The sequence below is a fragment of the Pseudophryne corroboree genome, chromosome 5 (genome assembly GCF_028390025.1).
Source record: "Pseudophryne corroboree isolate aPseCor3 chromosome 5, aPseCor3.hap2, whole genome shotgun sequence".
Taxonomy (NCBI): Eukaryota; Metazoa; Chordata; class Amphibia; order Anura; family Myobatrachidae; genus Pseudophryne; species Pseudophryne corroboree.
Window position 1 is genome coordinate 738,733,483 of NC_086448.1, and position 22,232 is coordinate 738,755,714.

At 46.5% G+C, this 22,232-nt stretch overlaps 1 long non-coding RNA gene across 1 annotated transcript in view; it reads left to right on the forward strand.

Annotated features, from left to right (window-relative positions):
- The window catches only part of LOC134929400 (uncharacterized), a 190,232-nt gene that overhangs the window by 45,827 nt on the left and 122,173 nt on the right, over positions 1-22,232 (forward strand). The window lies entirely within an intron of this gene.

A 22,232-nucleotide genomic window follows, 5' to 3' on the forward strand; every position in this document is an offset into this window, starting at 1 on the left:
TAAATGTTTCAAAGAAAAACAACGATGCATTTAATTAATACAATGATATTGATGCTAGTCTCGTGAAACATTATGTCACACACTGTAATGCCTGTGATACATTATGCCACACACTGTAATGCCTGTGATACATTATGCCACACACCACAATGCCCATGATACATTATACCACACACCGCAATGCCCATTGAAGAATATGCCACACACTGCAATGCCCATGACACATTATGAAACCCACCGCAATGCCAATGATACATTATACTACACACCGTAATGCCCCTGACACATTATGCCACACACCACAATGCCCCTGACACATTATTCCACACACCGCAATGCCAGTGACACCTTATGCCACACCGCAATGCCCATTACACATTATGCTACACACCATAATGCCTGTGACACATTATGCCACACACCGTAATGCCCATTACACTTTATTCCCCACAGTAAGGCTTCTAATTACTTTTAAGTTACCTGCTCATTGTGAGGGGTTCATGTTCATTGCCAGGGGTTTCATGCTCTGGATTCCAAACTCGTTGCCAGGGGTTTCATGCTCGTAGCCCGGGTTTCATGCTCTAGGTTTCATGCTCCTTGCAAGGGATTTCATGCTCTGGTGGGGTGATTCAGACCTGATCGCACGCAGGCAGTTTTTTGCAGTGCTGCAATCAGGTAGTTGCCGCCTACAGGGGAGGGGATAATCGCTGTGCAGGGGAGCAATCGCTTGTGCAGAGAGCTGCACAAACAAATGTTTGTGCAGTCTCTGCACACCTCAGGACTTACTCACCCGCTGCAATGATCCGGCCAGGAGCTGACGTCAGGAATCCTTCCTCCAAATGGCTGGGCACGCCTGCGTTTTTCCGGACCCTCCCTAGAAATTATCAGTTTACACCCACAAATGGCTTCTTCCTGCCTTCTTGTGATCGCCGGTGTGATAGTTTTCTTCGTTAAAGCCGTCACAATCCAGCGATCCCCGTCGCCGGTAGCCAACACGCCTGCGCATTGCGGAGCATACCATGTGCAGTTCAGACCCGATCGCACCGCTGCAAAAAAGCTAGCATGCGATTGGGTCTGAATGACCCCCTGAGTCATTGGCATTTCTATAATGGTTGCAATGTGTGCAGTGCACACAGGCACCGGGGTCCAGGGGTGCCTACACCGCACCCATATTTTAGTATGTACCATTCCGGAGTCCAGCGTCGGGTGATGCAGTTGCAGCGAAATTGCAGCAAAAATAGCCGCCGCGCATGTGCAGTAGTCAAATTGGTCTCCAGAACATGGTGGCCGCCATGTTTTCGGAGACCTGTGCATGTGCAGTAGACTCTGAAATACTTCTGGAGATTACTGTGCTGTGCAGAGGAGGGGGCCCACCTGTAGGGGCACACGGGACCCCTACTCTGTTAAAAGCTTCCTGCTCTGGGTTCCTTGCTCATAGCCAAGGGTTTCATGCTCTGGGTTCCATGCTCCTTGCCAGGGGTTTTATGCTCTGGATATCATGCTTGTTGCTAGCGGTGTGAAGCTCGTTGCCAGGGGTTTCATGTCTGGGTGTCATGCTCGTTGCCAGGGGTGTCATGCTCTGGGTGTAATGCTTGCTGCCAGTGGTGTCATGCTCGCTGCCAGTGGTGTAATGCTCGTTGCTAGGGGTGTAATGCTCATTATCAGAGGTGTAATGCCCATTGCCAGGGATATAATGCTCGTTGTCATGGGTGTCAGGGCAGAAGATGCATCTTCTCTCGGCGCTGAGCGATCCCGGCACTTCCGGGTAACGCTGTAGCAATGTGATCCCTGTCAGACACTAGAGGTCAAGTATGACCTCTAGCATCTGTCTCCGCCGAGGCGGAGGAGTGCTACAAATGGGCAGGGGGTCTCCGGGGAATCAATTGCGGACTTCTCCCGAGGTCGGGCAGCAACACCCCAGGGGTCGAGCTACCCGGATTGTGGTGGCGAGCTACTCATGGCTCGCAAGTAACCGGGTTGGTGACTGCTGATCTAGGGCTCCTGCTTTTTCCTGATATAATACTAGACCATTATACTGGACTATGTGCTATCTCTTCCACGCTGCCCTGAACAAAGGAATCACGCCCCTCCCTTTCAAATCTAATGTAGTCTTGTTGCTGTGAAATACAACATAAGGCTTTAAACATGAGGGCTTCACAATTTCATTGAAATTAGTTGTCACACATTTTGGAATTTATCGACTAAAATGCTAAGACACACCCATGTTGCCATACTATGACTTATTGCAAATAATGTGAAAATATTGAGAAATTCAGCAAAAAATATTAAATTAAGTAAATTGTGCTAACCTGTTATCCTTAGGGTCAGTTATGTGGCGGTGGACAGGGTTGTGCATCTGGTGGTCTACATATTTTATGATTGGCAGCTGCCACTGGTTTTGCCTATCATATTAACCATTAGCTATAAATAATTTTATTGGGTACTGGACCACCAACCCATGGCATCCCTACAACTGCCCAGCTGCAGCCCAGAGTGCTATGGCACCCAGTTGAAAGGGAACCACTGATTTAATGTATAGTATGCACACTTATGTTAGTATGCAGTATGTACATAACATGCATACTAAAAGTTATGGTATATATTTTTTGAATAGTTAGTTTGCATATCTTTCACCTTGTTATTACTAGAGATGAGCGCCTGAAATTTTTCGGGTTTTGTGTTTTGGTTTTGGGTTCGGTTCCGCGGCCGTGTTTTGGGTTCGAACGCGTTTTGGCAAAACCTCACCGAATTTTTTTTGTCGGATTCGGGTGTGTTTTGGATTCGGGTGTTTTTTTCCAAAAACACTAAAAAACAGCTTAAATCATAGAATTTGGGGGTCATTTTGATCCCAAAGTATTATTAACCTCAAAAACCATAATTTACACTCATTTTCAGTCTATTCTGAATACCTCACACCTCACAATATTATTTTTAGTCCTAAAATTTGCACCGAGGTCGCTGTGTGAGTAAGATAAGCGACCCTAGTGGCCGACACAAACACCGGGCCCATCTAGGAGTGGCACTGCAGTGTCACGCAGGATGTCCCTTCCAAAAAACCCTCCCCAAACAGCACATGACGCAAAGAAAAAAAGAGGCGCAATGAGGTAGCTGTGTGAGTAAGATTAGCGACCCTAGTGGCCGACACAAACACCGGGCCCATCTAGGAGTGGCACTGCAGTGTCACGCAGGATGGCCCTTCCAAAAAACCCTCCCCAAACAGCACATGACGCAAAGAAAAAAAGAGGCGCAATGAGGTAGCTGTGTGAGTAAGATTAGCGACCCTAGTGGCCGACACAAACACCGGGCCCATCTAGGAGTGGCACTGCAGTGTCACGCAGGATGTCCCTTCCAAAAAACCCTCCCCAAACAGCACATGACGCAAAGAAAAAAAGAGGCGCAATGAGGTAGCTGACTGTGTGAGTAAGATTAGCGACCCTAGTGGCCGTCACAAACACCGGGCCCATCTAGGAGTGGCACTGCAGTGTCACGCAGGATGTCCCTTCCAAAAAAACCCTCCCCAATCAGCACATGATGCAAAGAAAAAGAAAAGAAAAAAGAGGTGCAAGATGGAATTGTCCTTGGGCCCTCCCACCCACCCTTATGTTGTATAAACAAAACAGGACATGCACACTTTAACCAACCCATCATTTCAGTGACAGGGTCTGCCACACGACTGTGACTGATATGACGGGTTGGTTTGGACCCCCCCCAAAAAAGAAGCAATTAATCTCTCATTGCACAAACTGGCTCTACAGAGGCAAGATGTCCACCTCATCTTCACCCTCCGATATATCACCGTGTACATCCCCCTCCTCACAGATTATCAATTCGTCCCCACTGGAATCCACCATCTCAGCTCCCTGTGTACTTTGTGGAGGCAATTGCTGCTGGTCAATGTCTCCGCGGAGGAATTGATTATAATTAATTTTAATGAACATCATCTTCTCCACATTTTCTGGATGTAACCTCGTACGCCGATTGCTGACAAGGTGAGCGGCGGCACTAAACACTCTTTCGGAGTACACACTTGTGGGAGGGCAACTTAGGTAGAATAAAGCCAGTTTGTGCAAGGGCCTCCAAATTGCCTCTTTTTCCTGCCAGTATAAGTACGGACTGTGTGACGTGCCTACTTGGATGCGGTCACTCATATAATCCTCCACCATTCTATCAATGTTGAGAGAATCATATGCAGTGACAGTAGACGACATGTCCGTAATCGTTGTCAGGTCCTTCAGTCCGGACCAGATGTCAGCATCAGCAGTCGCTCCAGACTGCCCTGCATCACCGCCAGCGGGTGGGCTCGGAATTCTGAGCCTTTTCCTCGCACCCCCAGTTGCGGGAGAATGTGAAGGAGGAGATGTTGACAGGTCGCGTTCCGCTTGACTTGACAATTTTGTCACCAGCAGGTCTTTCAACCCCAGCAGACCTGTGTCTGCCGGAAAGAGAGATCCAAGGTAGGCTTTAAATCTAGGATCGAGCACGGTGGCCAAAATGTAGTGCTCTGATTTCAACAGATTGACCACCCGTGAATCCTTGTTAAGCGAATTAAGGGCTGCATCCACAAGTCCCACATGCCTAGCGGAATCGCTCCCTTTTAGCTCCTTCTTCAATGCCTCCAGCTTCTTCTGCAAAAGCCTGATGAGGGGAATGACCTGACTCAGGCTGGCAGTGTCTGAACTGACTTCACGTGTGGCAAGTTCAAAGGGCATCAGAACCTTGCACAACGTTGAAATCATTCTCCACTGCACTTGAGACAGGTGCATTCCATCTCCTATATCGTGCTCAATTGTATAGGCTTGAATGGCCTTTTGCTGCTCCTCCAACCTCTGAAGCATATAGAGGGTTGAATTCCACCTCGTTACCACTTCTTGCTTCAGATGATGGCAGGGCAGGTTCAGTAGTTTTTGGTGGTGCTCCAGTCTTCTGTACGTGGTGCCTGTACGCCGAAAGTGTCCCGCAATTTTTCTGGCCACCGACAGCATCTCTTGCACGCCCCTGTCGTTTTTTAAAAAATTCTGCACCACCAAATTCAAGGTATGTGCAAAACATGGGACGTGCTGGAATTTGCCCATATTTAATGCACACACAATATTGCTGGCGTTGTCCGATGCCACAAATCCACAGGAGAGTCCAATTGGGGTAAGCCATTCCGCGATGATCTTCCTCAGTTGCCGTAAGAGGTTTTCAGCTGTGTGCGTATTCTGGAAAGCGGTGATACAAAGCGTAGCCTGCCTAGGAAAGAGTTGGCGTTTGCGAGATGCTGCTACTGGTGCCGCCGCTGCTGTTCTTGCGGCGGGAGTCCATACATCTACCCAGTGGGCTGTCACAGTCATATAGTCCTGACCCTGCCCTGCTCCACTTGTCCACATGTCCGTGGTTAAGTGGACATTGGGTACAACTGCATTTTTTAGGAGACTGGTGAGTCTTTTTCTGACGTCCGTGTACATTCTCGGTATCGCCTGCCTAGAGAAGTGGAACCTAGATGGTATTTGGTAACGGGGGCACACTGCCTCAATAAATTGTCTAGTTCCCTGTGAACTAACGGCGGATACCGGACGCACGTCTAACACCAACATAGTTGTCAAGGACTCAGTTATCCGCTTTGCAGTAGGATGACTGCTGTGATATTTCATCTTCCTCGCAAAGGACTGTTGAACAGTCAATTGCTTACTGGAAGTAGTACAAGTGGGCTTACGACTTCCCCTCTGGGATGACCATCGACTCCCAGCGGCAACAACAGCAGCGCCAGCAGCAGTAGGCGTTACACGCAAGGATGCATCGGAGGAATCCCAGGCAGGAGAGGACTCGTCTGACTTGCCAGTGACATGGCCTGCAGGACTATTGGCATTCCTGGGGAAGGAGGAAATTGACACTGAGGGAGTTGGTGGGGTGGTTTGCGTGAGCTTGGTTACAAGAGGAAGGGATTTACTGGTCAGTGGACTGCTTCTGCTGTCACCCAAAGTTTTTGAACTTGTCACTGACTTATTATGAATGCGCTGCAGGTGACGTATAAGGGAGGATGTTCCGAGGTGGTTAACGTCCTTACCCCTACTTATTACAGCTTGACAAAGGGAACACACGGCTTGACACCTGTTGTCCGCATTTCTGGTGAAATACCTCCACACCGAAGAGCTGATTTTTTTGGTATTTTCACCTGGCATGTCAACGGCCATATTCCTCCCACGGACAACAGGTGTCTCCCCGGGTGCCTGACTTAAACAAACCACCTCACCATCAGAATCCTCCTGGTCAATTTCCTCCCCAGCGCCAGCAACACCCATATCCTCCTCATCCTGGTGTACTTCAACACTGACATCTTCAATCTGACTATCAGGAACTGGACTGCGGGTGCTCCTTCCAGCACTTGCAGGGGGCGTGCAAATGGTGGAAGGCGCATGCTCTTCACGTCCAGTGTTGGGAAGGTCAGGCATCGCAACCGACACAATTGGACTCTCCTTGTGGATTTGGGATTTCAAAGAACGCACAGTTCTTTGCGGTGCTTTTGCCAGCTTGAGTCTTTTCAGTTTTCTAGCGAGAGGCTGAGTGCTTCCATCCTCATGTGAAGCTGAACCACTAGCCATGAACATAGGCCAGGGCCTCAGCCGTTCCTTGCCACTCCGTGTGGTAAATGGCATATTGGCAAGTTTACGCTTCTCCTCCGACAATTTTATTTTAGGTTTTGGAGTCCTTTTTTTACTGATATTTGGTGTTTTGGTTTTGACATGCTCTGTACTATGCCATTGGGCATCGGCCTTGGCAGACGACGTTGCTGGCATTTCATCGTCTCGGCCATGACTAGTGGCAGCAGCTTCAGCACGAGGTGGAAGTGGATCTTGATCTTTCCCTAATTTTGGAACCTCAACATTTTTGTTCTCCATATTTTAATAGGCACAACTAAAAGGCACCTCAGGTAAACAATGGAGATGGATGGATTGGATATTAGTATACAATTATGGACGGGCTGCCGAGTGCCGACACAGAGGTAGCCACAGCCGTGAACTACCGCACTGTACTGTGTCTGCTGCTAATATATAGACTGGTTGATAAAGAGATAGTATACTCGTAACTAGTATGTATGTATAAAGAAAGAAAAAAAAACCACGGTTAGGTGGTATATACAATTATGGACGGGCTGCCGAGTGCCGACACAGAGGTAGCCACAGCCGTGAACTACCGCACTGTACTGTGTCTGCTGCTAATATATAGACTGGTTGATAAAGAGATAGTATACTCGTAACTAGTATGTATGTATAAAGAAAGAAAAAAAAACCACGGTTAGGTGGTATATACAATTATGGACGGGCTGCCGAGTGCCGACACAGAGGTAGCCACAGCCGTGAACTACCGCACTGTACTGTGTCTGCTGCTAATATATAGACTGGTTGATAAAGAGATAGTATACTCGTAACTAGTATGTATGTATAAAGAAAGAAAAAAAAAACACGGTTAGGTGGTATATACAATTATGGACGGGCTGCCGAGTGCCGACACAGAGGTAGCCACAGCCGTGAACTACCGCACTGTACTGTGTCTGCTGCTAATATATAGACTGGTTGATAAAGAGATAGTATACTCGTAACTAGTATGTATGTATAAAGAAAGAAAAAAAAACCACGGTTAGGTGGTATATACAATTATGGACGGGCTGCCGAGTGCTGACACAGAGGTAGCCACAGCCGTGAACTACCGCACTGTACTGTGTCTGCTGCTAATATATAGACTGGTTGATAAAGAGATAGTATACTCGTAACTAGTATGTATGTATAAAGAAAGAAAAAAAAACCACGGTTAGGTGGTATATACAATTATGGACGGGCTGCCGAGTGCCGACACAGAGGTAGCCACAGCCATGAACTACCGCACTGTACTGTGTCTGCTGCTAATATATAGACTGGTTGATAAAGAGATAGTATACTCGTAACTAGTATGTATGTATAAAGAAAGGAAAAAAAACCACGGTTAGGTGGTATATACAATTATGGACGGGCTGCCGAGTGCCGACACAGAGGTAGCCACAGCCGTGAACTACCGCACTGTACTGTGTCTGCTGCTAATATATAGACTGGTTGATAAAGAGATAGTATACTCGTAACTAGTATGTATGTATAAAGAAAGAAAAAAAAACCACGGTTAGGTGGTATATACAATTATGGACGGGCTGCCGAGTGCCGACACAGAGGTAGCCACAGCCGTGAACTACCGCACTGTACTGTGTCTGCTGCTAATATATAGACTGGTTGATAAAGAGATAGTATACTCGTAACTAGTATGTATGTATAAAGAAAGAAAAAAAAACCACGGTTAGGTGGTATATACAATTATGGACGGGCTGCCGAGTGCCGACACAGAGGTAGCCACAGCCGTGAACTACCGCACTGTACTGTGTCTGCTGCTAATATATAGACTGGTTGATAAAGAGATAGTATACTCGTAACTAGTATGTATGTATAAAGAAAGAAAAAAAAACCACGGTTAGGTCACTGGTATATACAATTATGGACGGGCTGCCGAGTGCCGACACAGAGGTAGCCACAGCCGTGAACTACCGCACTGTACTGTGTCTGCTGCTAATATATAGACTGGTTGATAAAGAGATAGTATACTCGTAACTAGTATGTATGTATAAAGAAAGAAAAAAAAACCACGGTTAGGTGGTATATACAATTATGGACGGGCTGCCGAGTGCCGACACAGAGGTAGCCACAGCCGTGAACTACCGCACTGTACTGTGTCTGCTGCTAATATATAGACTGGTTGATAAAGAGATAGTATACTCGTAACTAGTATGTATGTATAAAGAAAGAAAAAAAAACCACGGTTAGGTGGTATATACAATTATGGACGGGCTGCCGAGTGCCGACACAGAGGTAGCCACAGCCGTGAACTACCGCACTGTACTGTGTCTGCTGCTAATATATAGACTGGTTGATAAAGAGATAGTATACTCGTAACTAGTATGTATGTATAAAGAAAGAAAAAAAAACCACGGTTAGGTGGTATATACAATTATGGACGGGCTGCCGAGTGCCGACACAGAGGTAGCCACAGCCGTGAACTACCGCACTGTACTGTGTCTGCTGCTAATATATAGACTGGTTGATAAAGAGATAGTATACTCGTAACTAGTATGTATGTATAAAGAAAGAAAAAAAAACCACGGTTAGGTCACTGGTATATACAATTATGGACGGGCTGCCGAGTGCCGACACAGAGGTAGCCACAGCCGTGAACTACCGCACTGTACTGTGTCTGCTGCTAATATAGACTGGTTGATAAAGAGATAGTATACTACTAATATTATATACTGGTGGTCAGGTCACTGGTCACTAGTCACACTGGCAGTGGCACTCCTGCAGCAAAAGTGTGCACTGTTTAATTTTAATATAATATTATGTACTCCTGGCTCCTGCTATAACCTATAACTGGCACTGCAGTAGTGCTCCCCAGTCTCCCCCACAATTATAAGCTGTGTGAGCTGAGCAGTCAGACAGATATATAATATATATAGATGATGCAGCACACTGGCCTGAGCCTGAGCAGTGCACACAGATATGGTATGTGACTGAGTCACTGTGTGCTGTGTATCGCTTTTTTCAGGCAGAGAACGGATTATAAATAAAAGTGGTGGTCACTGGTCACTATCAGCAAAACTCTGCACTGTACACTACTGAGTACTCCTAATGCTCCCCAAAATTAGTAAATCAAGTGTCTCTCTAATCTATTCTAATTCTAAACGGAGAGGACGCCAGCCACGTCCTCTCCCTATCAATCTCAATGCACGTGTGAAAATGGCGGCGACGCGCGGCTCCTTATATAGAATCCGAGTCTCGCGATAGAATCCGAGCCTCGCGAGAATCCGACAGCGTCATGATGACGTTCGGGCGCGCTCGGGTTAACCGAGCAAGGCGGGAAGATCCGAGTTGCTCGGACCCGTGAAAAAAAACATGAAGTTCTGGCGGGTTCGGATTCAGAGAAACCGAACCCGCTCATCTCTAGTTATTACCCTTAGTCTATAGCATTACTTACTTTATAACTGCACATTAGCAGTACTTTTTTAAAATTAATTTTTAATAACTATTAATTCTTATAAATTATTCAGAAAAAAAAATAAAAAAATCAGAGGAATTATTTCCCAAATTAATAAAATAAGCATCTAAACATTCTTCTACAGTATGGCAGGTGCTCTAAGGGGGACATTTACTAAGCAGTGATAAGAGCAGAGAAGTGAGCCAGTGGAGAAGTTGCCCTTGGCAACCAATCAGCACTGAAGTAACATCTATAATTTGCATACTATAAAATTATACAGAGCTGCTGGTTGATGGGGCCACTTCTCCACTGGCTCACTTCTCCGTTGTTATCACTGCTTAGTAAATGTCCCCCTAAATCTTGTATCTACTTCAGCTTTAGCTGAGTACCGTGAATTGAGCTGAGTCTCCAATATCTTAGACCATAAGTGTTTTGGATTTCGGAAACCATAATGATGAGATATCTTAAAGATGGGACCCAAGTCTAAACACGAACGCATTTGTGTTTTATATACACCTTATACACATAGCCTGATGGTAACTCTACACAATAGTTTCTATCTCAGTCGTGCTCAAATAAAAATTTGGATATAAGATTTTTGGATTTGGGAGACCTGATGGCTGCTGTGTGTTTTCACATAGCGGGTGATCAGGTATTAACTGCGCATGCATAAGCACCGCAATGCGCACGCACATCGGACAACAACAAAGGGCATCCCGGTCAGTGACGGGATGGTGCGAAAAATCCGATCGCACAGGCATTTGCAAGGTGATTGACAGGAGGAGGCCATTTGTGGGTGGTAACTGACCGTTTACAGGGAGTGTCTGGAAAAACGTAGGCGTGTCCAAGCGTTTTCAGGGAGGGTGTGTGACATCAGCTCCGGCCCTGATCAGCCTGTTCTCATCACACTGTAGGAGTAAGTCCTGGGCTGCGCAGAGACTGCATACAGTGGATTTTTGCAGGTCGGCGTACACATGGGATCGCACACTTGCATGGTGAATTTACACTGGAGGTGGCGACTGTCTGAATGCAGGACAGCAAAGTTTGCAGCCCAGCGATCAGATCTCAATCACCCCCTCAGCCTGTACTGTACAGTGTATAGCCTCACATTAGATAATTCAAATAAATCAGATTAGACCTGATCTGGCAGTGTGAAAAATCAGGTTGGCCATAGACCACCATCAGCAGTTTTATAAGGACATTGAACGACTCTTCAAAAGTAGAGATGAGCGCCTGAAATTTTTCGGGTTTTGTGTTTTGGTTTTGGGTTCGGTTCCGCGGCCGTGTTTTGGGTTCGACCGCGTTTTGGCAAAACCTCACCGAATTTTTTTTGTCGGATTCGGGTGTGTTTTGGATTCGGGTGTTTTTTTCAAAAAACACTAAAAAACAGCTTAAATCACAGAATTTGGGGGTCATTTTGATCCCAAAGTATTATTAACCTCAAAAACCATAATTTACACTCATTTTCAGTCTATTCTGAATACCTCACACCTCACAATATTATTTTTAGTCCTAAAATTTGCACCGAGGTCGCTGTGTGAGTAAGATAAGCGACCCTAGTGGCCGACACAAACACCGGGCCCATCTAGGAGTGGCACTGCAGTGTCACGCAGGATGTCCCTTCCAAAAAACCCTCCCCAAACAGCACATGACGCAAAGAAAAAAAGAGGCGCAATGAGGTAGCTGTGTGAGTAAGATTAGCGACCCTAGTGGCCGACACAAACACCGGGCCCATCTAGGAGTGGCACTGCAGTGTCACGCAGGATGCCCTTCCAAAAAACCCTCCCCAAACAGCACATGACGCAAAGAAAAAAAGAGGCGCAATGAGGTAGCTGTGTGAGTAAGATTAGCGACCCTAGTGGCCGACACAAACACCGGGCCCATCTAGGAGTGGCACTGCAGTGTCACGCAGGATGGCCCTTCCAAAAAACCCTCCCCAAACAGCACATGACGCAAAGAAAAAAAGAGGCGCAATGAGGTAGCTGTGTGAGTAAGATTAGCGACCCTAGTGGCCGACACAAACACCGGGCCAATCTAGGAGTGGCACTGCAGTGTCACGCAGGATGTCCCTTCCAAAAAACCCTCCCCAAACAGCACATGACGCAAAGAAAAAAAGAGGCGCAATGAGGTAGCTGTGTGAGTAAGATTAGCGACCCTAGTGGCCGACACAAACACCGGGCCCATCTAGGAGTGGCACTGCAGTGTCACGCAGGATGTCCCTTCCAAAAAACCCTCCCCAAACAGCACATGACGCAAAGAAAAAAAGAGGCGCAATGAGGTAGCTGTGTGAGTAAGATTAGCGACCCTAGTGGCCGACACAAACACCGGGCCCATCTAGGAGTGGCACTGCAGTGTCACGCAGGATGTCCCTTCCAAAAAACCCTCCCCAAACAGCACATGACGCAAAGAAAAAAAGAGGCGCAATGAGGTAGCTGACTGTGTGAGTAAGATTAGCGACCCTAGTGGCCGACACAAACACCGGGCCCATCTAGGAGTGGCACTGCAGTGTCACGCAGGATGTCACTTCCAAAAAAACCCTCCCCAATCAGCACATGATGCAAAGAAAAAGAAAAGAAAAAAGAGGTGCAAGATGGAATTGTCCTTGGGCCCTCCCACCCACCCTTATGTTGTATAAACAAAACAGGACATGCACACTTTAACCAACCCATCATTTCAGTGACAGGGTCTGCCACACGACTGTGACTGATATGACGGGTTGGTTTGGACCCCCCCCAAAAAAGAAGCAATTAATCTCTCCTTGCACAAACTGGCTCTACAGAGGCAAGATGTCCACCTCATCTTCACCCTCCGATATATCACCGTGTACATCCCCCTCCTCACAGATTATCAATTCGTCCCCACTGGAATCCACCATCTCAGCTCCCTGTGTACTTTGTGGAGGCAATTGCTGCTGGTCAATGTCTCCGCGGAGGAATTGATTATAATTCATTTTAATGAACATCATCTTCTCCACATTTTCTGGATGTAACCTCGTACGCCGATTGCTGACAAGGTGAGCGGCGGCACTAAACACTCTTTCGGAGTACACACTTGTGGGAGGGCAACTTAGGTAGAATAAAGCCAGTTTGTGCAAGGGCCTCCAAATTGCCTCTTTTTCCTGCCAGTATAAGTACGGACTGTGTGACGTGCCTACTTGGATGCGGTCACTCATATAATCCTCCACCATTCTATCAATGTTGAGAGAATCATATGCAGTGACAGTAGACGACATGTCCGTAATCGTTGTCAGGTCCTTCAGTCCGGACCAGATGTCAGCATCAGCAGTCGCTCCAGACTGCCCTGCATCACCGCCAGCGGGTGGGCTCGGAATTCTGAGCCTTTTCCTCGCACCCCCAGTTGCGGGAGAATGTGAAGGAGGAGATGTTGACAGGTCGCGTTCCGCTTGACTTGACAATTTTGTCACCAGCAGGTCTTTCAACCCCAGCAGACCTGTGTCTGCCGGAAAGAGAGATCCAAGGTAGGCTTTAAATCTAGGATCGAGCACGGTGGCCAAAATGTAGTGCTCTGATTTCAACAGATTGACCACCCGTGAATCCTTGTTAAGCGAATTAAGGGCTGCATCCACAAGTCCCACATGCCTAGCGGAATCGCTCCCTTTTAGCTCCTTCTTCAATGCCTCCAGCTTCTTCTGCAAAAGCCTGATGAGGGGAATGACCTGACTCAGGCTGGCAGTGTCGGAACTGACTTCACGTGTGGCAAGTTCAAAGGGCATCAGAACCTTGCACAACGTTGAAATCATTCTCCACTGCACTTGAGACAGGTGCATTCCATCTCCTATATCGTGCTCAATTGTATAGGCTTGAATGGCCTTTTGCTGCTCCTCCAACCTCTGAAGCATATAGAGGGTTGAATTCCACCTCGTTACCACTTCTTGCTTCAGATGATGGCAGGGCAGGTTCAGTAGTTTTTGGTGGTGCTCCAGTATTCTGTACGTGGTGCCTGTACGCCGAAAGTGTCCCGCAATTTTTCTGGCCACCGACAGCATCTCTTGCACGCCCCTGTCGTTTTTTAAAAAATTCTGCACCACCAAATTCAAGGTATGTGCAAAACATGGGACGTGCTGGAATTTGCCCATATTTAATGCACACACAATATTGCTGGCGTTGTCCGATGCCACAAATCCACAGGAGAGTCCAATTGGGGTAAGCCATTCCGCGATGATCTTCCTCAGTTGCCGTAAGAGGTTTTCAGCTGTCTGCGTATTCTGGAAAGCGGTGATACAAAGCGTAGCCTGCCTAGGAAAGAGTTGGCGTTTGCGAGATGCTGCTACTGGTGCCGCCGCTGCTGTTCTTGCGGCGGGAGTCCATACATCTACCCAGTGGGCTGTCACAGTCATATAGTCCTGACCCTGCCCTGCTCCACTTGTCCACATGTCCGTGGTTAAGTGGACATTGGGTACAACTGCATTTTTTAGGAGACTGGTGAGTCTTTTTCTGACGTCCGTGTACATTCTCGGTATCGCCTGCCTAGAGAAGTGGAACCTAGATGGTATTTGGTAACGGGGGCACACTGCCTCAATAAATTGTCTAGTTCCCTGTGAACTAACGGCGGATACCGGACGCATGTCTAACACCAACATAGTTGTCAAGGACTCAGTTATCCGCTTTGCAGTAGGATGACTGCTGTGATATTTCATCTTCCTCGCAAAGGACTGTTGAACAGTCAATTGCTTACTGGAAGTAGTACAAGTGGGCTTACGACTTCCCCTCTGGGATGACCATCGACTCCCAGCGGCAACAACAGCAGCGCCAGCAGCAGTAGGCGTTACACGCAAGGATGCATCGGAGGAATCCCAGGCAGGAGAGGACTCGTCAGAATTGCCAGTGACATGGCCTGCAGGACTATTGGCATTCCTGGGGAAGGAGGAAATTGACACTGAGGGAGTTGGTGGGGTGGTTTGCGTGAGCTTGGTTACAAGAGGAAGGGATTTACTGGTCAGTGGACTGCTTCCGCTGTCACCCAAAGTTTTTGAACTTGTCACTGACTTATTATGAATGCGCTGCAGGTGACGTATAAGGGAGGATGTTCCGAGGTGGTTAACGTCCTTACCCCTACTTATTACAGCTTGACAAAGGGAACACACGGCTTGACACCTGTTGTCCGCATTTCTGGTGAAATACCTCCACACCGAAGAGCTGATTTTTTTGGTATTTTCACCTGGCATGTCAACGGCCATATTCCTCCCACGGACAACAGGTGTCTCCCCGGGTGCCTGACTTAAACAAACCACCTCACCATCAGAATCCTCCTGGTCAATTTCCTCCCCAGCGCCAGCAACACCCATATCCTCCTCATCCTGGTGTACTTCAACACTGACATCTTCAATCTGACTATCAGGAACTGGACTGCGGGTGCTCCTTCCAGCACTTGCAGGGGGCGTGCAAATGGTGGAAGGCGCATGCTCTTCACGTCCAGTGTTGGGAAGGTCAGGCATCGCAACCGACACAATTGGACTCTCCTTGTGGATTTGGGATTTCAAAGAACGCACAGTTCTTTGCGGTGCTTTTGCCAGCTTGAGTCTTTTCAGTTTTCTAGCGAGAGGCTGAGTGCTTCCATCCTCATGTGAAGCTGAACCACTAGCCATGAACATAGGCCAGGGCCTCAGCCGTTCCTTGCCACTCCGTGTGGTAAATGGCATATTGGCAAGTTTACGCTTCTCCTCCGACAATTTTATTTTAGGTTTTGGAGTCCTTTTTTTACTGATATTTGGTGTTTTGGTTTTGACATGCTCTGTACTATGCCATTGGGCATCGGCCTTGGCAGACGACGTTGCTGGCATTTCATCGTCTCGGCCATGACTAGTGGCAGCAGCTTCAGCACGAGGTGGAAGTGGATCTTGATCTTTCCCTAATTTTGGAACCTCAACATTTTTGTTCTCCATATTTTAATAGGCACAACTAAAAGGCACCTCAGGTAAACAATGGAGATGGATGGATTGGATACTAGTATACAATTATGGACGGGCTGCCGAGTGCCGACACAGAGGTAGCCACAGCCGTGAACTACCGCACTGTACTGTGTCTGCTGCTAATATATAGACTGGTTGATAAAGAGATAGTATACTCGTAACTAGTATGTATGTATAAAGAAAGAAAAAAAAACCACGGTTAGGTGGTATATACAATTATGGACGGGCTGCCGAGTGCCGACACAGAGGTAGCCACAGCCGTGAACTACCGCACTGTACTGTGTCTGCTGCTAATATATAGACTGGTTGATAAAGAGATAGTATACTCGTAACTAGTATGTATGTATAAAGAAAGAAAAAAAAACCACGGTTAGGTGGTATATACAATTATGGACGGGCTGCCGAGTGCCGACACAGAGGTAGCCACAGCCGTGAACTACCGCACTGTACTGTGTCTGCTGCTAATATATAGACTGGTTGATAAAGAGATAGTATACTCGTAACTAGTATGTATGTATAAAGAAAGAAAAAAAAACCACGGTTAGGTGGTATATACAATTATGGACGGGCTGCCGAGTGCCGACACAGAGGTAGCTACAGCCGTGAACTACCGCACTGTACTGTGTCTGCTGCTAATATATAGACTGGTTGATAAAGAGATAGTATACTCGTAACTAGTATGTATGTATAAAGAAAAAAAAAAAAACCACGGTTAGGTGGTATATACAATTATGGACGGGCTGCCGAGTGCCGACACAGAGGTAGCCACAGCCGTGAACTACCGCACTGTACTGTGTCTGCTGCTAATATATAGACTGGTTGATAAAGAGATAGTATACTCGTAACTAGTATGTATGTATAAAGAAAGAAAAAAAAACCACGGTTAGGTGGTATATACAATTATGGACGGGCTGCCGAGTGCCGACACAGAGGTAGCCACAGCCGTGAACTACCGCACTGTACTGTGTCTGCTGCTAATATATAGACTGGTTGATAAAGAGATAGTATACTCGTAACTAGTATGTATGTATAAAGAAAGAAAAAAAAACCACGGTTAGGTGGTATATACAATTATGGACGGGCTGCCGAGTGCCGACACAGAGGTAGCCACAGCCGTGAACTACCGCACTGTACTGTGTCTGCTGCTAATATAGACTGGTTGATAAAGAGATAGTATACTCGTAACTAGTATGTATGTATAAAGAAAGAAAAAAAAACCACGGTTAGGTGGTATATACAATTATGGACGGGCTGCCGAGTGCCGACACAGAGGTAGCCACAGCCGTGAACTACCGCACTGTACTGTGTCTACTGCTAATATATAGACTGGTTGATAAAGAGATAGTATACTCGTAACTAGTATGTATGTATAAAGAAAGAAAAAAAAACCACGGTTAGGTGGTATATACAATTATGGACGGGCTGCCGAGTGCCGACACAGAGGTAGCCACAGCCGTGAACTACCACACTGTACTGTGTCTGCTGCTAATATAGACTGGTTGATACAGAGATAGTATACTACTAATATTATATACTGGTGGTCAGGTCACTGGTCACTAGTCACACTGGCAGTGGCACTCCTGCAGCAAAAGTGTGCACTGTTTAATTTTAATATAATATTATGTACTCCTGGCTCCTGCTATAACCTATAACTGGCACTGCAGTAGTGCTCCCCAGTCTCCCCCACAATTATAAGCTGTGTGAGCTGAGCAGTCAGACAGATATATAATATATATATAGATGATGCAGCACACTGGCCTGAGCCTGAGCAGTGCACACAGATATGGTATGTGACTGACTGAGTCACTGTGTGTATCGCTTTTTTCAGGCAGAGAACGGATATATTAAATAAACTGCACTGTGTGTCTGGTGGTCACTCACTATATAATATATTATGTACTCCTGGCTCCTGCTATAACGTATAACTGGCACTGCAGTAGTGCTCCCCAGTCTCCCCCACAATTATAAGCTGTGTGAGCTGAGCAGTCAGACAGATATATATAATATTATATATAGATAATAGATGATGCAGCACACTGGCCTGAGCCTGAGCAGTGCACACAGATATGGTATGTGACTGAGTCACTGTGTGCTGTGTATCGCTTTTTTCAGGCAGAGAACGGATTATAAATAAAAGTGGTGGTCACTGGTCACTATCAGCAAAACTCTGCACTGTACACTACTGAGTACTCCTAATGCTCCCCAAAATTAGTAAATCAAGTGTCTCTCTAATCTATTCTAATTCTAAACGGAGAGGACGCCAGCCACGTCCTCTCCCTATCAATCTCAATGCACGTGTGAAAATGGCGGCGACGCGCGGCTCCTTATATAGAATCCGAGTCTCGCGATAGAATCCGAGCCTCGCGAGAATCCGACAGCGTCATGATGACGTTCGGGCGCGCTCGGGTTAACCGAGCAAGGCGGGAAGATCCGAGTCGCTCGGACCCGTGAAAAAAAACATGAAGTTCTGGCGGGTTCGGATTCAGAGAAACCGAACCCGCTCATCTCTATTCAAAAGTACAGTAAAGCATATATTCCATTTCCGCTGCGTTCGCATCTCACTGGATGACTGTAATCATGGTATATACTGAATAAGGCAATGATGATATACAGTACAATCCAGCTATACAACAATAATACAGGAGTCAAAATGCAGATACAGCCCAACATAATACCAATAAACTGATTGGCTATTTGCACCTGCCGCTTATCGCGTTAAACAATTACCATCAGTCATGTTGCTCCAGACTGCACATACAAATATAATTAGTTAAATGTTTTCCTCGTCATTAGTATCGTCTCCTGAGATGGCTATCTCATGCATTACTTTTGTAGACACAGCTCATTAAGTCACTTGGAAAAAAAAGGCCCTGTCTGAATTCTGGGTGCATACACTCCTTCCCCATAAGAGTCCGAAAAATGCATGAACTAAGAATGAAAACGTATAAATCAGAGACATCAAAATGTAATTGAAGCTAACATTAGAGAGAAGACATGGCTACACAAAGGTTCCTAATTACTGTATAATGGTGTATTTGTAAATAGTGATCAATAACCAAATTGGTAATATCAAAATTGACACTAACTTAAATTACTGGATGAAACAACATACATACATACATTTTGTATCGAGCTCATATAAATAAAACACTAATAATAAAAAAAGTTCAATTGTCAACACAGGCATCATTGTACTCTAGTAACCAAGCAAAGCATTGATTCCAGTTATCAATCTAGAAACTAAGGGGCAGATGTATTAACCTGGAGAAGGCATAAGGAAGTGATAAACCAGTGATATGTGCAAGGTGATAAAGGCACCAGCCAATCAGATCCTAACTGTTAATTTACATATTGGTGCTGATTGGCTGGTGTCTTTATCACCTTGCACATATCACTGGTTTATCACTTCCTTATGCCTTCTCCAGGTTAATACATCTGCCCCTAAATTTGCAGACTCAGCACTGTATGAGTTTAGTGTGATCACCAAAGGTATATTTGGGTTACAGACATAAAATACCATGAGGAACATTCAATAACTGTTTGTGGGTACTGAGTCGGCTTAGTAAATCTGACTGATGATGAGCACATACATGCACACCAGTGGCGCATCTATAATAGATGCAGGGTGTGTGGAGCACATGGCCCCCTGAGTTATGGGGGCCAAAGTAGCATAGCCTTCATCCAATAGGGGCAATTCAATTAACCTCAGAGGGGGCTAGTTGCCATTTTAATGGCATGGAAACGCTGGCAATGGCACCTCAACTCACCCCCCTACAACCTGATCTCAACCCGGACTTGTGGAGTTTGATTCCGGAGCTACTCATTGAATCTACTAACCTTGCGGCCGCTGATTCTATTTATGGTGCCTTCTTCAGTAATATGGTGCCAGAGTCTTCATCACATGCACCGATGCCATGTGTTCGAGGGGGTAGAGGTCCCACAGACGTCTGCACAAGGATTGAAAACACCATTTTGTCAAGGGCTGGATGAAACTAAAGAGCACTGATACAGTTACAGCTCATCACTATTGCTACAGCCAAATAAAAGGAATATTATCACGGAGGGAAAACAGAAAATAACAGTACAATAGGCAAAGTGATTGCTGCCAGTTCCATATCACATGCATACAATACGTTTACTGACTTGTGGAATTGTCACGGACAGTGTCAGACTGGGACATGAAGGGCCCACCAGGGGAATGCTGCTATAGGGGGCCCATGCTTAAAGGTGTAGCCAGGTACCAGTGGGGGCGTGGCCAGCCACCACAGAGGTTTGACTAACCATTACATATTCTGTACCCCTTGGTAAATATACACTGCTCAAAAAAATAAGGGAACACTAAAATACCACATCCTAGATCTGAATGAATTAAATATTCTTATTAAATACTTTGTTCTTTACATAGTTGAATGTGCTGATAACAAAATCACACAAAAATTATCAATGGAAATCAAATTTATTAACCCATGGAGGTCTGGATTTGGAGTCACACTCAAAATTAAAGTGGAAAAACACACTACAGGCTGATCCAACTTTAATGTAATGTCCTTAAAACAAGTCAAAATGAGGCTCAGTAGTATGTGTGGCTTCCACGTGCCTGTATGACCTCCCTACAATGCCTGGGCATGCTCCTGATGAGGTGGCGGATGGTCTCCTGATGGATCTCCTCCCAGACCTGGACTAAAGCATCTGCCAACTCCTGGACAGTCTGTTGTGCAACGTGGCGTTGGTGGATGGAGCGAGACATGTTGTCCCAGATGTGCTCAATTGGATTCAGGTCTGGGGAACGGGCGGGCCAGTCCATAGCATCAATGCCTTCGTCTTGCAGGAACTGCTGACACACTCCAGCCACATGAGGTCTAGCACTGTCTTGCATTAGGAGGAACCCAGGGCCAACCGCACCAGCATATGGTCTCACAAGGGGTCTGAGGATTTCATCTCGGTACCCAATGGCAGTCAGGCTACCTCTGGTGAGCACATAGAGGGCTGTGCGGCCCCCCAAAGAAATGCCATCTCACACCATTACTGACCCACTGCCAACCCGGTCATGCTGGAGGATGTTGCAGGCAGCAGAACGTTCTCCTTGGCATCTCCAGACTCTGTCACGTCTGTTACATGTGCTCAGTGAGAACCTGCTTTCATCTGTGAAGAGCACAGGGCGCCAGTGGCGAATTTGCCAATCTTGGTGTTCTCTGGCAAATGCCAAAGGTCCTGCACGGTGTTGGGCTGTAAGCACAACCCCCACCTGTGGACGACGGGCCCTCATACCACCCTCATGGAATCTGTTTCTGATCGTTTGAGTAGACACATGCACATTTTTGGCTTGCTGGAGGTCATTTTGCAGGGCTCTGGCAGTGCTCCTCCTGTTCCTCCTTGCACAAAGGCGGAGGTAGCGGTCCTGCTGCTGGGTTGTTGCCCTCCTATGGCCTCCTCCACGTCTCCTGATGTACTGGCCTGTCTCCTGGTAGTGCCTCCATGCTCTGGACACTACGCTGACAGATACAGCAAACCTTCTTGCCACAGCTCGCATTGATGTGCCATCCTGGATGAGCTGCACTACCTGAGGCACTTGTGTGGGTTGTAGACTCCGTCTCATGCTACCACTAGAGTGAAAGCACCGCCAGCTTTCAAAAGTGACCAAAACATCCGCCAGAAAGCATAGGCGCTGAGAAGTGGTCTGTGGTCACCACCTGCAGAACAACTCCTTTATTGGGGTCGTATTGCTAATTGCCTATAATTTCCACCTGTTGTCTATTCCATTTGCACAACAGCATGTGAAATTGATTGTCAATCAGTGTTGCTTCCTAAGTGGACAGTTTGATTTCACAGAAGTGTGATTGACTTGGAGTTACATTGTGTTGTTTAAGTGTTACCTTTATTTTTTTCAGCAGTGTATAATAAACCAAATTATTGTGAAGTATAATGTAACATATGTATAATGCAGAAATCCAGTGCACTAGGATAGTCTGGAACTTGATCCCTAGAAGAGGAGGAGGGCCCACAGGCAGTAGGGCCCACCGGTGGTTTCCCCTGTTCCCCTGTGGGCCAGTCCAACCCTGGTCATGGAAGTGTTGCTGGCATGTACCTTGAGTTCCGTGTGAGTCTGAGTCATGCGAATGGGGAAGGGAAACCTCTTTCTGATGTACAGTATCTCCTGCACCTAGCATGAGGCTGGTGCAAGTGCCAATACTAATGATTATGGTTGCGACAGTTGGCATAAAGGGCTTCCCGGCTACCCGTTTATAGATGCACGGATTCTAGCATCAGCTGTATGGAA